Source organism: Macrobrachium rosenbergii, chromosome 43, assembly GCF_040412425.1.
Source record: "Macrobrachium rosenbergii isolate ZJJX-2024 chromosome 43, ASM4041242v1, whole genome shotgun sequence".
NCBI classification, from domain to species: Eukaryota; Metazoa; Arthropoda; class Malacostraca; order Decapoda; family Palaemonidae; genus Macrobrachium; species Macrobrachium rosenbergii.
Genome location: NC_089783.1, coordinates 41,814,125 through 41,826,624, shown reverse-complemented (window position 1 = coordinate 41,826,624; position 12,500 = coordinate 41,814,125). Strand labels below are relative to the sequence as shown.

At 36.2% G+C, this 12,500-nt stretch overlaps 1 protein-coding gene across 2 annotated transcripts in view; it reads right to left on the bottom strand.

Moving 5' to 3' along the window:
- The window catches only part of LOC136828811 (arrestin domain-containing protein 2-like), a 355,899-nt gene that overhangs the window by 323,396 nt on the left and 20,003 nt on the right, over nucleotides 1-12,500 (bottom strand). The window contains exon 1 of one of the 2 annotated variants that reach the window (XM_067087042.1): nucleotides 8,646-9,507. The exons of the other annotated variant lie outside the window; for it this stretch is intronic. The gene's annotated coding sequence lies outside the window, so the exon portion shown is untranslated. Of the gene's footprint in view, nucleotides 1-8,645; nucleotides 9,508-12,500 lie in introns of those variants that run through there. 2 annotated transcript variants of the gene reach the window in all.

The following is a 12,500-nucleotide window of genomic DNA, read 5'->3' as shown; positions in this document are numbered from 1 at the left end:
CAAAAATTTTATATTGTATTCTATTAGGTAAATTACACTCATACATTACCAGCCGATTGGATACAAACAAGTCAACGACTCACTGATGTCCCTAACCAGTCCTTCATACGATTATCCAGCATTCTAAAGATTCGTTCTTCAGTTACGGTCGTCCGACTTGTTATCAACCTGTCTGTGATATGTATGCGATACGTTACCGACGTACTCCAGTGCTGACGCAACCTTAGAATTAAATTGAATTGAATATAGAATTTAGGCCAAAGGCCAAGCACTGGGACCAATGAGCTCATTCAGCGCTGAAACGGAAATTGGTAGTAAAATGTTTGAAAGGTGTAACAGGAGGAAAACCTTCCAGTTGCACTATGAATCAATCGTTAGGAGAGAGTGGAAAGTAAGATGGAAGAAACAGGATATGAAAGGAGGTACAGTATAAGGAACGAAAGGGGTTGCAGCTAGGGGCCGAAGGCACGCTGCAAAGAACCTTAAGTAATGCCTGCAGTGCACCGCATGAGGTGCACTGACGGTGAAGCATGAGGTGACGCACCCTTACAGAACCGAACAGTTCTTTTTAAAAGAACATAAATTACGAATAAAATGACAGCCGAGTGACTGAAGTCCTGAGTCGCAAAATCAAAAAAGAAGGGAATAAAGGAAGAAGAAAATGTCCGGCCTTTCCTAAAGGCGAGCACAATACAGGTCCATCACGCTGGAAGAGACGGGGATAACTGGGTGAAGTTTTACAATATTTTATATCTCAACCGTTGACAGGAGGGGAGAAAGATTTTTTCAGCAAAGGAAAAAGTTAGGATGTCCCGCTTTCGCTTGGCATGCAGAAATTTACTCTTCACTGTGAAGAAGTATAATCATTTCCAGCAAATTACCGACCAAAGGCGTAAGGATATGCAGCCAGGGATTGTTCAAAAAAAAAAAAAAAAAATTAAGATAAGAGTTACCGGGAGAGGATGACTTTTACGCCTTGTTGACAGAGGAGGTGACGTGAAATTGGGGTTCCTGTCTTCAAAGCAAGTCTCTCGTGAGGTATGATAGAGAAAAACTTGTATGGCAGCCAACAGAAACTCTTGAACTGCACAGCTGGCGCTGTATGAAGGGAAGAAACTATGGGAGTAGTTTGAAGAATAGAGAGATATATATATATATATATATATATATATATATATATATATATATATATATATATATATATATATATATATATATATATGTATATGTATGTATATATATGTATGTATATATATACTTATATACATATATATATATATATATATATATATATATATATATATATATATATATATATATATATTTATCAGACGAAGCTAAGGAATAATGGTAAGAAATCTCAAAGGGCGGTGTTACCTCATCTTTTCGAACGGCAAATGGGCATGGAGTGAATAAGCAAACTGTATGAGTTAGTTACGAAAAGAATGTGCCTTGATCATAATAAATAAAACATTCTTCATTCAAGAACTCCTTTAACAGTGAGCTACCAAAATCTCATGTCATTAAAATTAACACTGAACAAACGGACGGTAGCGCGGCATAACCATCGAAAGAGCTCACTTCGTCTTCTAACGCTCGTTATAAGCTCATTCTACCCTTGTTAATTCAGCTCACTTTCAGGAATTAAAACTATGACTGTCAGCAACGGCTCAAAAAATCTTTGTTCCTTTAAGTAAACAATGAAAAAATAAGTAGTAAAAACCATTTTTACAAAATTCTGATTAATCTAGGTTATTACTCAGCCTTCTGGACGAAAGGGCATGATAAAACACCACTTAACACTGAACCATCTGGTTTCAGCCTGGCAGAGAAAGTAGAGGAAAAAAAAAGTTAAGTATACCTTCGTTTAACTGGACCACTGAGCTGATCAACAGCTCTCCTAGGGCTGGCCCGAAGGATTAGATTTATTTTACGTCTCTGAGAACCAACTGGTTACCTAGCAACGGGGCCTACAGCTTATTGTGGAATCCGAACCACATTATGACGAGAAATGAATTTCTATCACAAGAAATAAATTCCTCTAATTCTTCATTGGACGGCCGGAGAACTGCGCTATCAAAACGTTAAGGTAGCTGCTATTTAGTGCAAAACCATTACCAATAAGCTGTACGAGATACGCTGTGAACCAATATAAGACTTTGGTTTTACAGATAAACTAAACTAAAGATTAAATATACAGTTAATTTGGTGAGAATGATACCATATCTTCCTGTGAAATGCTTATTAAATTTAATAGAGCCTTCTGGTTAATGACAGCCTGCCCGAGTGTCGTGCGATTGGAACTTCAGAGGTGCAAGCGAAGATACAATGCATTACTATCACAATACTATTTTCCTTGCATTTTAGTACATTCTTATCTATTTATTTTTTTTTTTCCTTTTTAATAAGTGAGATCTCTTTCTGTATTTTCCTTTACTTCCTCTTCCTTCTTCCTACTTAACACCTGTGAGCTTGTTCCATATGAATAGGTTTCATCTGCTGAATAATAATAATAATAATAATAATAATAATAATAATAATAATAATAATAATAATAATAATAATAATAATAATAATACAAAAAGGCAAAGTGACAAGGACTGAAGGGATAAAGCTACCAGACGGGAATAGCATCAAACACATAAATGAGTCAGGATACAAATACCTGGGAATAATAGAAGGAGAGGATATAAAACGCCAAGAGATGGACATCATCAGGAAAGAATATATGCAGAGACATAAGGCGATACTCAAGTCACAACTCAATGCCGGAAACATGACGAAAGCCATGAACACATGGGCAGTACCAGTAATCGGATACAGCGCAGTAGTGGAGTGGACGAAGGCTGAACTCCGCAGCACAGACCAGAAAACTTGGAAACACATGACAATACACAAAGCATTACACCCAACAACAAATACAGACAGACTATACGTAACAAGAAATGAAGGAAGGAGAGTGCTACTAAGCACAGAGGACTGCGTCAACATTGAGAGCAGAGCACTGGGACAATATCTGTAAACCAGTGAAGACGAGTGGCTAATGAGTGCAGGGGAAGGAGACTCTGATAAAAGTAGACGAAGACCCACAAATATACAGAGACAGGAGAATGAAAAACAGAACAGAGGAATGGCACAACAAACCAATGCACGGACAGTACTTGAGACAGACTAAAGAACTGGCCAGCGATGAAACATGGCAATGGCTACAGAGGGGAGAACTCAAGAAGGAAACAGAAGGAATGCTAACAGCGGCACAAGATCAGGCCCTAAGAACCAGATATGTCCAAAGAACAAAAGATGGAAATAACATCCCGCCCATATGCAGGATGTGCAATAAGAAAGACAAGACCATAAACCACATAGCAAGCGAATGTTCGGCGCTTGCACTGAACCAGTACAAAAAGAGGCATGATTCAGTAGCAAAAGCCCTCCACTGGAGTCTGTGCAAGAAACACCAGCTAGCCTGCAGTAATAAGTGGTACGAACACCAAGCTGAGGGAGTTATAGAAAACGATCAGGCAAAGGTCCTCTAGGGTTATGGTATCAGAACAGGTAGGGCGATTCGTGCCAAAATCAAGAAGAAAGTATCACTCACTGATGTGGCAATACCATGGGACACCAGAGTAGATGTGAAAGAAAGAGAAAAAACTGATAAGTATCAAGACCTTAAAATCGAAATAAGAAGGATATGGAATATGCCAGTGGAAATTGTACCCATAATCACAGGAACACTAGGCACGATCCCAAGATCCCTGAAAAGGAATCTGGAAAAACTAGATGCCGAAGTAACTCCAGGACTCATTCAGAAGAGTGTGCTACTAGAAACAGCGCACATAGTGAGAAAAGTGATTGACTCCTAAGGTGGCAGGGTGCAACCCAGAATGCCACACCACTATAAAATCTACCCAGTCAAATAGGATGACTGTGATAGAGAAAAAATATAATAATTATGAAGGAAATAGACCCTCTTTTAACAGGTCTAACTGAAAAGGATGGCTGTATTATGTAGGAAGTCTTTTATTGAAATAGAGCCATCCTTTTCAATAATAATAATAATAATAATAATAATAATAATAATAATAATAATAATAATAAAGTGTATTCTACAGAACTGTTCTTTCTGTCTTGTAGTTATCTATCCCGACCAATCAGCAAGTGATCCCGAGATCGAACCACGGATGTATATTTGGCAACTTGGGTCGATTTTCTAAAAATTCCATTGTGCCTATGTTGATCTAAACAGTAAATTTTGTAACTAAGTCTCGTTTGACTATGATGGGACGCAAACAATATGAGAAAAACGTGGTGCTAGAGACTACATCCCAAAATGACACACAAACATGAATATATATATATATGTATATATAATATACACTCACATATATATACAGTATATACGTGTATATGTGTATGTGTCTGTGTTTGCGTGCATGTAACCACAAATGTCTCCCGTCTCCTGAAGAACCAGGGACAAACCACAAATGTTCCTTTCACTGGAAAAGATAAACTTTAGCTTAAATTCTGAAAAAGATGAAAAAAAAAAAAAAAAAACGCAAGTACAAACGCCGCGAGGGAAATAGACAAGAACATTTTGTGCTGAAAAGTTTAGCAGTGCGTTTTTCTCCTGCAAAAGTTGGATACTGCGTATTGGTGGGGAAGGATGGAGGAAATGTTTTACTTCGTTCGAATCATTATTACATTGCTCTAGTATCATCATCACCGTCATCACAGAGATGATCGTGTATATGATTATTGCCATTCGAATATAATGAATGTCTCATGGTACTATTTTAGTGGTATTTTAGTGGTATCATCTTTATCATCGATACTATTGGTGTTTATGAGAATTTTAACAGAATCACAAGATACATAAGTAAATACTTTGTATGGTCTCCTCAAATGATTTTGTAACTATTTTATTGAAGACGTAGATAAAATGGTATATCATGGATCACGTTGGATTATTTTACCATCTGTTGAGCGCTGATTTATATCTAGGTTAGAATACGGGACAGAATTAATTAAAAAATTCATTATTACTATTATCATTATCAAATTTCTTTTGCTAAGATTTAAAACCCATGAAATGTAATCAAAACAGAAGTGTATTCAATGGCAACAATAGTCACTGATGAATTCACCCTTTCAGTGACAGTATCTCATGAAAATGCCTTTACACCTTATTAAAGCTCCTTTCCATCTCTGCACAGAAACCACAAACAGACACCTGGGTTATGCTTCGACACAGAAATCTATCTCTCGTGCATTTGCTTGTTTCTCATATGCTAAGTCCCATTCATTGTGACACTTTTGCCATGTCAAAGTTCTGTACAATATCGAACTTTCATGATGCATGTACATATATACTGAGATGTGTGACTCTGTGACCTTAAAATAATATATTTATCTAATCTTTAAATCTAACTATTCTTAGCCTAAGTCCTAAAATTCTAAAGGGGAGAAATTATTGCATTTCAGAGCTATCATAAGAGCTACAACGGTTATTATTATTATTATTATTATTATTATTATTATTATTATTATTATTATTATTATTATTATTATTATTATTATTATATATTATTATTATTATTATTTATTAAGAAGCCCAAAGGGGCACTGACTTCCAAAGAATATGGTGTTCATCAGAAAGAAGTAACAGGAAGAAAAGAGAAATACAGAAAGAAGAGATCACTTATTAAAAAAGAAAAAATAAGTTAACAAATTGATAAATAAACAGATGAAATTATAAGTAAATCATCAAAATGCAACTACAGTGTTGGTCCTCATACTGGATTGTACTTTCACGTTGGAGAACTACAGTAGCGCCTATAATTGCCACGAGTTAATGACTTTAACAGCTGATGGTATAAAGTCACAGATGGGACAACACAGCAATAATGTTCGTCGTTTCCTTCAGTTTTAGCCTTGAGGTTAAGAAAAGACTGTGATTGGAATTTAGAGAGATGTTGCGCTGATAATGATGGACGCCATGTGTGTATTAGCATTCTATAAGCATATATATAAATATATGTATATACACATATATATATATATGTGTGTATAATATATGCACTATATATATATATATATATATATATATATATATATATATATATATATATATATATATATATATATATATATATAATGCAATGTATATTTCTATGTATGTATGTGTGTATGTATGTATGTATATATATGTATATATATATATATATATATATATATATATATATATATATATATATATATATATTCTCCTAACACCTTCACCTGTTTCCTCTCAGAAATATCCATCAACACAAACACTTTTGACATGACGGTGAAAGCTCATTTTTGCATTCCAGTGTTTACCTCCATCATCTCTCGTAATTAAAAAAAAAAAAATCTGCAGAGCTCCTATTGCATTCCAAGTCTCATATTCCCTGTTCTTCTACCCCTTTTAATTTAAGGAAGATTTTCATAAAATTTCCCTACACTGTCATTCTACCTAAACTGTCATTCCCATTTTTTCCACCAATTATGTCACAGTTCATTACATTAATTTCCCAGCTTTCCTCAGTTCTCATGTCCTTGTTATACGACTGGCAATTCACGTCAGTTCTTATCGTAATTTTACAAACACTAAAACATATTATACACTTGCTCGTGGAATTTCCTTCGCTGACAGCCTTTGTACAGCAATATTAACAATTAACCCATTCAGCCTTCTAATAACATAGTTTCTGTCTTATCCTGCAAACTTATTCGTAGCCGTGTCAACCTCTAATTGTTTTCTTTACTCCGCTTCTTTACTCTACGCCGCATTTGGAATTTTTCTTTGAATTTTTCTAATATTGTCTGTTGTCTCGTATGTACACCCAAACTCACATCAAATGCTGATCCGTGATCTGAGACACCACTCCCCATTTTCATGTACCTCTTTTATATTTAAAGCTAAAGTTGTGAAGAAAGATTACAATTTTTGCCGTGCTGCTCGTGGTTGTCATCAAGGCGATATTTCGAGGAAATCATGATAAAAGCGCAGCCATATAAACGAAAATTTTTAATAAAATCATAAATTCTCAGAATGAAAATATATTATGCGAAGAACAAACCTTGAAAAGCGGAAAAATAAACTAAAATAAAATAAGGAACATCTCCATCATCTCTACCCACCCTTGCATTTCGTTCCCGTTCCCTGGAAGGGATTACTGAGCTACTTGTCAGTGGGAGCTCCCCATTTCAAAACAGCAGAAGTCTATCAAACATATATAAAGCCGATACCGCTATTTCTTTCAAGTAAGAACACGTTGTTATTTTCAGTCTTCATTCGCACGGCTGCACTACATTATGAAAGTATTGCAGATGCTCTGTAAAATTACCCTGATGATAGATATGAATTAAAGGCTGAAACAGTTGACAGGAAAAAAAAAACAAATAAATAATTGGAGTAGCACAGCAACAATTTCAGTCTTCCTCTTTAGAGCTTCAGAAGAGGTACACAAGTGGAAAGGTGCTGTCACAAAATAACAGAAGCCACAAGAGCACAAGCATTTAATGAAATGGCCAAAAAAAAAATATACAATATATATATATATATATATATATATATATATAAATATATATATATATATATATATATATATATATATATTTATATGTATGTATATATATGTATATATATACATATATAAATACTGTATATATATATATATATATATATATATATATATATATATATATATATATATATATATATATATAACTCACTTTACTATGTTACATAACTTACACCGAAGGGGTGCAAGTTGTTAGCAGAATTCGAAAGAATTCTAAAAGCGGGCCTTACTTTACAAATAAACTATTTGACTATTTAGCGAGACAGAGGTTGGTTTTGACTCTTCTGTACTTGTTCCTTTCGAGCTATGGCTCTTTACTTGAAATGGAAATTGGCCCATCTCATCCATCTGATATTTGTTGCTTGATATCTGTTCCTGCAAAAAAACACGTTTCGAGAAGACTAAACATTTCCTAATAAGTTAAAAGTTACAAACTTCCAGCTAGCTACCATGGTGGAGATGGACTGATACCGATTCTCACTACTAGAGCTTAATTCGACAGGAACATGCCAGGAAGTCGAAATCAACTTATGTCCTTCTTGATAGCCGAATGAGGTTTGCCGACAGTATATATGTACAGTATATATATATATATATATATATATATATATATATATATATATATATATATATATATATATATATATATATATATATATATATATATATATATATATATATATATATATATATATATATATATATATATATGTATATGTACATATATATACATATTATATATGCATAAAATATATTACATACATAATATATATATGTGTGTGTGTGTATCTGTGCGTGGGTGTGTGTTATGTTCGAGCTCACTAATATATTCCGTACTAAAAGGGATAAGCTCAGTGCAAACAGTTTTCTCGCTCTCTCTCTCTCTCGCACAACCAGCCCTGAGAAAACAAATATTAGACATGCAAGTTGCAGACTTGTTGCACAGTCATCCGTGACACGGATCGACTGTCGCTCCAGACCCGGGGACCACGACAGCAGGAAAAGGACAAAGGTCATTTTTGCACTTCTGGACATTACCTTTTTAATGGATCACTGCTTCTGGAAGAACCGCTAAGAGGCTGCGAAGTCCTTATAAACGTAGGTTTCCTTCGCGCTCTCACCCTCTTATTAAGGGAAATAGGTCGTTGGAGAGTGTCTCTTCTCTCTCTCTCTCTCTCGTTGGACGAGATGTTATCCACCTCTCCCGAGCGATTTCTTTTAATACTTCCTTCCCCTCGTGTATTCCAGGTTTCTCTTATATCTATCACATCTTCACCGGTGCCTTTTCCTCACTTCAGCTTTAGTGAGGAGAGGGAGGGGAAGAAAAACACACCTGTGGTACAAGAGGGAAACTTTGTTCCGCTTTAACAATATCTTCTGCTTTCCTTCCTCTCACACGCAGTTATAATATAACTCAGTGTACTTAATTTTCACTTCCTTTCCGATTATTTTAAGCTTTTGCTTTGGCGCAACAGTAAACACTGATTACGTTATATATTTTCAATTCTCGTCATCTCTCTTTTACTCTTTCTATCTCTCACCCTCTCTATCTCTACCTCTCATCCTCTCTCTCTCTACCTCTCAACCTCTCTCTCTCTCTATCTCTCAACCTCTCTCTCTCTCTCTCTCTCTCTCTCTCTCTCTCTTGAAATTGGGATATTGTATGACAAGCACGCAACCTCTAAACAGGGTCTTATATCACACTAAGCTCACCAACTTCAGAAAAAAAAGAACAAGCGCAATGAGAACATCTCTCACTCCGCCGTTCGACTGCGGGAAAAACGCCACGAAAGATATTTTGATCACAGAACGTTGGCTTCAGTGAAAAGCAGCACTTTGGTCAATGAAAATCTACGGAGCCAAGCACCAGCGTTCACCTTCCGACAGTCAGAGACACACTGGGGGGATTTGTGAGTGAGCGAGGCCTCGAGCAGTCGGCACACACACACTGAGAGAGAGAGAGAGAGAGAGAGAGAGAGAGAGAGAGAGAGAGAGAGAGAGAGAGAGATATGCGGGAGGGGTAAAATTAGGAGGAAAGTAAATGGAGTTATGGTAGTAACTAATGCTATAACACAATGATACATGATAATGAATGCTTTTTTAAAAAAGTGGAGTGAGGAACTAATGTATTTGTGGGAAATGCCCAATGACGGTATTAATATCTCTTTTTACGTTTCTAGAATTGTAATAAAGCTAAGCAGATTTTTCTCACACACATATACAGTATATATATATGTGTGTGTATATATATATATATATATATATATATATATATATATATATATATATATATATATATATATATATATATATATATAAATGCATATATACACGTATGGTAGATAGAAATAACAAATTTCCTAACAATTCATTCGCTTTTCGTTAGCAAGGAACGTGGCATAGGTCTTAATACTATTGAGCTTCCACAGGGAATGAGATCTAACCAGTGCATCTATAATTATTTTGTCTACTTTGAAAATGGGGCAATTGGTATAATAGTCATAAAGATTATTAGAAGACAATGGATTCATTAAGGAGACCAACTCTTTTTTTTATTATTTTTCCTAATGGAAATCGTATCAACCAGTTAAATATGTGGAATGTGGAGGTGCTCCCCCTCCCCCTTGTTTTAATTCCACCAAGGCATAAAAGAAATTCTACAAGAAACAAAGAAAGAATTCTGTGCCTAAATTTATTATGGAAATCATCGCATGCTTATTCTAGCCTCTTTAGCAACAGAGCTCAGGTAAATGTATCATTAATGGTTGCATGATCTATTTTTAAATCATTACGCTAATATCCACTCTTAGTCGGTTCAAGAAACTGAAGCCTACTTAAAAACTAAAAATAATTTAGCCAGTGTAGTATCTGTGAACCTTGCTAACATGAGTAGTGGCCACTATTTCCAAAACATGGTGACTCGCAACTACCTTTGATGCCATTAAGGTGAAAGTATTATGAGGCTGTATCTGCTATTATTAGTTTTCTGAAAAGAAAACTATTGTACTGGCTGTGTCTGTCGGTCCGCACTTTTCCTGTCTGCCCTCAGATCTTAAAAACTACTGAGGCTAGAGGGCTGCAAACTGGTATGTTGATCATCCACCCTCCAATCATCAAAAATACCAAATTGCAGCCCTCTAGCCTTAGAAGTTTTTATTTTATTTACAGGTTAAAATTAGCCACAATCATGTATCTGGCAACGATATAGGCAGGGCCACCACCGGGCCGTGGCCAAAGTTTCATGGGCCGCGGCTCATGCACCATTATGAAGAAACTTCGGCGCATTTTTTGCTTGTTATTTGACAACTACACTTTTTATATTGCGCTCAAGAGCTCAAAGATTATCGTACACTGAAACAAGTTTTCCTGATAGGGTATGGCCTAAAAAAAAAAAAAAAAAAACATTCTCTGAGACATATTTTAGCTTCTGAGACGTGGATGAGCCGCGTATGCAGAAAAATTCCACAATATCAGTAAATTCTTACACATACACAGATTCCCACCAGCAGCGTGCCAAACCTCCATGCGCGCACTGTGCCATTCACCCTTTAATCTTGTATGCACTCATACTCTCCTCAAATCAGACCTCTTACTTTCTAGTACGTTTCACAACGGCAAACCAACATTTTCTAGGCCTTCCTCTTAGCACCTCTGAATTATACAATCTTTTCATCAGTCAATTATCCTTCATTATTTCCACATGACCAAACCATCTCAAAGCACTCTGATCCATCCCTTTATCTAACCTGACCTTATTACAAGTTTAATCTCTTCTTGTACCACAAAAACTACGCTAACTGCCCATCTCAAGTGATTCAAGCTTTCTTCTTTCGTGTTCATTCAACATCAACAAACGACTGCGGCAAACCCATACCACTACTCGTATATCCTACCTATGGTGACCGTCCTTTTTATCCAGATATTAATATGCTGTCTGACCCCTTTAACCAGTTATTACTGTACTGTCTGTCCACTTTAACAAAGTATTATTGTCTATCCCCTTTTATCCAGATATTACTGTGGTGACTGTCCCTTTTATCCAGGTATTACTGTTTTGAGTGTCCCTTTTATCCAGCTATTATTTTAGAGACTGTCCCTTTTATCCAGGTATTACTGTGCTGTCTGTCCCTTTTATCCAGGTATTATTGTGGTGACTGTCCCTTTATCAAGGTATTACAGTGGTGAATGTCCCTTTTATCCAAGTATTTCTGTGGTGACTGTCCCTTTTATCCAGATATTACTGTGCTGACTGTCACCTTTAACCAGGTATTACTGTGTTGTATGTCCCTTTTATGCAGGTACTAGCTGACCAACCCGACGCTGCCCAGGAAAACTCTGAATGACAACCAAGAAACTCTCTCTCTCTCTTTCTCCTCCCTAACACACCCTCTACTCTCTCTCTCTATCACCTCCTCTCCCTCTCATTCTCTCCCTTTTCTGTTAAAATAGTTGCATCAATTACATTGCCCAGTACTTTTGACATTTTATATTTCACCCCGGAAAAACTGAATTACAACCGATAAACTCTTTCCCTCTCTCCTCCCTAACACCCCATCCTCTCTTTCTCTCTCACTTCATCTTCCTCTCACTCTCTCTCTCTCTCTCACTATCTCCTTTTCCTGTTAAGATAGTTGCCTCAATTACATTGCCCAAAATTTTTGACATTTTATATTTCACCCCTTCTCAACCCCCATTCCTCTCGGGGCTGGACTTGGACTTAAAGGGCATCGGGAGTGTCACTATGCATCTCAGCGAACTCGAAAACTATGGATTAGAACTAACATCTCTCGTTTCGCTTGTTTTTCTGTCGCCACCCCACCTTCCCACCCTCACCCCCTTTAGTGCCAGTGATGTCTTACCCCAACAGTATTCTTTTCCAGATAGTAAGACATG